Genomic DNA, 3,555 nt, shown 5'->3' on the forward strand with positions numbered 1-3,555 from the left:
TAAGAACAAAACCTTTCAAATTTGCAATTATAAATATGTCCAAAGAAAACATTCAACATGTTTCAAGAACTAATGGAAGGTCTGAGAATAATGTCTTGCTAAATGGAGAAAGGTTTAATAATATGGAAAAGCAACGAATAGCAATATTGTAGTTTATAAAAAAAATAACTGAAGTAAAAATTTCACTGGAAATGTTCAAAATTTCACTACAGGATTAGACTCACCAGAACAATTAGTAAATTTAAAGACAGGTCACTTGAGATTATTCATTTCGAATAACAGATTTTTAAAAAAATGAGTGAAGATGAGCACAATCCTTAAGATTAGTGGAAAATAGGGGCTGGGGATATAGCTCAGTTGGTAGAGTGCTTGCCTTGCATGCACAAGGCCCTGGGTTCAATCCCCAGCACCACCAAAAAAAATAGTGGAAAATAAATAAGCACACTAATATATGTATAAAAGTGTTATAGAAAGAAATAATAAATGGCAAAAAATGGCTGAAAACTTCCAAATTTAAATGAGAATTCTTAGTTCAAACAATGAAGGAGACCAACAAACTCTAAATAAAATAAAGTCAAAGAAGGTCTACCTAAAGTCATCAGAGTCCAATTATTGGAAAACAAAGACAAAAGGGAAAAACAACAAGACAAAAACAACCCATCAGATATAAAGGAATCTCAATAAGACTGTTGACTTTTTATCAACAGAAGGTAGTGGGATAACACATATAAAGTACTAAAAGTGGCACACTATAAACCAAGAATTCCATATCCAGAAAAAAAGATTTTTAAAATATTAAAGAGAAATCAAGTCATTCCCACATAAATAAAAATTGAGAATAATAATTGTTATCATATCTCCCCAATAAGAGATACTAAAGTGGGTCATCAAACTGAAATAAAAAGATTGCAGACAATAACTTAAGTTCACATGAAGAAATAAACAGCACCATTCAGGGCAACCCATATAAGAGAACTGGGAGCAGAAGGCAAAGTAACAGGAATTCTTTTATATAGATTTTTTCAAAAAGTTGACCATATGTTAAGAAATATGGAGCAATAAAAAAAATGACAAACTGCACATCTTTTTTAGATCTAGTCCTAAGAAACAAGAAGAAAAATGATTGTCATTGGATTGTGATTATATGGATGCAGAACAGCTGGGTAAATGGGTAAATGGCTTGTGCCTGGTCACACAGAAAGCCCAGAGCAAGGTTCAGACTAAAATCCAGGTTGCTTGTCTCCCTTTGGTTCAGAGTCCAGGTTTGATTCCAGTAACGTGTACTGTTTCTCTTCCTTCAGATTCTAAAGACAATGACCAACTTTGTTATTTGCTATTTTGTCTTTGCCTCTGGTGATGAGTGCTTTCTTTAATCACATACAGTCTGTGATTAATTTGCATAATATAGTCTAATATAAAATAATTGGGCAGTCTCTGCAAAGGTAAGTAAAATGTTTTTAGAGAAAATAAACTTCAAAAAATATTTATTTAAATTTATTTTCCCTCTCTACTTGTTTAAAAAACAATTAATGCATAACTTATATGCTATTAAAAAGTAATTGAGGGGGCTGTGATTATAGTTCAGTGGTAGAGCACTTGCCTAGCATGTGTAAGGTACTGAGTTTGATCCTCAGCACCACATAAAAATAAGTGAATAAAATGAAGGTATTTGGTCCATCTACAACTAAATTTTTTTTTAAAAAAAAGTCATTGAGTTTAATACATTTTGACAAGTTTACTATGGTCACCTACAGAGTCAGATGAACCCTCACTCAAAATTTGGTTTGGATATTGACATAGACATCAAGAGGATATGAAATAGTCTATTATTTACCTACGTTACTTTAGTTCTCTGGAAACAAGTATGAAATGGTTTGAGAGAGAGGCTGAGGATTTTTGTTTGTTTGTTTGTTTGTTTTTTTGTGATTCCACATGGGAACAGAATCTTGTGTGGTTAGGATTTGCTGCCTCCTCTTTGGAGAAATCACCTTTTTTTTTAATCATTTTGCCCAGATAGGGGGCAAAGCTTCTGTGGGGTTAAGATTTAAAAAGACAATAGTCAAATATCAAAAATGGAGCCAGGCTCCTCATTACACTTACATATCATACAGTCAACTTGCAAAATATTTTATCACTCAGAAATTCCCTTCATGCCTCTTTCCTGTCAATCTCTACCTCCCACCCAAAGCCCACTATTCATATTTCAGTTGCCAAAGATTAACTTTATTTGCTCAAGAATTTCTTATAAATAGTATCACATGACATGTGTGTTCATATGTCTGGTTTCTTTTGCTCAACGTACTGCTTTTTAAAAAATAAACTTTATTCTTCAGGACAGCTTTAGATTTATAGAAACCTAACAAAGACAGTACAAAGAGTAACATAAACTACACCATGAGTTTTACTTATTAGTATCTTATATCTGGATGGTGCATTTGTTTCAATTAATGAACCAATATTAATATTTTATTGTTAATGAAGGTATATACATATTATATATCCAGTGGTCCTTCTTTGGTTTGTCTATTTCAGGATTCCATCCAGGAAACTACATTTTATTTAATTGTCACGTCTCCTGTTTCTTTAGATTTCTCCTGGCTGTGACAGTTTTGTAAACTTTCCTTGGTTTTGATGATATGGAAAATTTTGAGGTGTACTAAACAGCTGTTTTGTAGAATTTCCTTCTGTTGGAATTCATTCGGTGGTTTCTCATGATTAGATTGGAATCAGTGAACTGTGATCAACATGACTTATTGCTGCTGATGATGATCAAGATCATCTGGCAGAGACAAAGTTTGTGTTTACTCCTCTGTAAACTTATTCCTCTCCTCCTCCTCTCTCCGTATTGTACTCTTTGGAAAAAGGTCATGATAAGCAGTCTACATAAGAGGTGGTAGTTACATTCTACCTCAGGCTTAAGTATTCCTTAATTCTTTGCCACCAGGCAGCTTTTATTATGAACTTTTCGATTTTCAGTTTCCCCTCTCCAAAGATCATTCTTAAAACACTTTACAAACCTTCATCCAAGAATCAGACAGACAGACTTTAAAAGTAATTGGTTACAACTACCCTCTGAGAATAAAGTATTTTCTACAATGTGAATTATTTTCTAGTCTCTAGTCAAAAATATTCCAGAAAGTGATTATTTGTGGGGAGGGTATGAGAGATTGAACTCAGGGGCACTTGAACTCTGAGCCACATCCCCAGCCCTATTTTGTATTTTATTTAGAGACAGGGTTTCACTGAGCTGCTTTGTGCCTCACTTTTGGTGAAGCTGGCTTTGAACTTACAATCTTCCTGCCTCAGCATCCCATGCCTCTGGGATTACAGGCTGTAGCCACCACACCAAGCAAAAAGTGATTATTTTTGATACAGCCATTTTTCTTTTTTGTCTCTAAATTTCATATTTCTTTTATGTTAAAAGAACTCAATTATATCTTCTATAGAGGATTGGAAGGACCAAATTGGGGTATACTTCTAAAATATTTTTCCTTTGGCTTAATTTGTGCTATAAGTTATTCACTATTTAATGGTTTTCTTTCCCTCTAATAGTGG

At 33.5% G+C, this 3,555-nt stretch overlaps 1 non-coding gene across 1 annotated transcript; it reads left to right on the forward strand.

The window, feature by feature from the left end:
* Positions 1–342: 342 nt before the first annotated feature.
* Positions 343–415, forward strand: Trnaa-ugc (transfer RNA alanine (anticodon UGC)). Its single transcript has one exon. It is a non-coding gene; the product is annotated as a tRNA-Ala (tRNA).
* Positions 416–3,555: the final 3,140 nt, after the last annotated feature.

The sequence above is a fragment of the Marmota monax genome, unplaced genomic scaffold, assembly GCF_021218885.2.
Source record: "Marmota monax isolate L192 unplaced genomic scaffold, Marmota_monax_Labrador192_F-V1.1 WCK01_AAM20220418_F8-fsc00061, whole genome shotgun sequence".
Lineage (NCBI taxonomy): Eukaryota > Metazoa > Chordata > Mammalia > Rodentia > Sciuridae > Marmota > Marmota monax.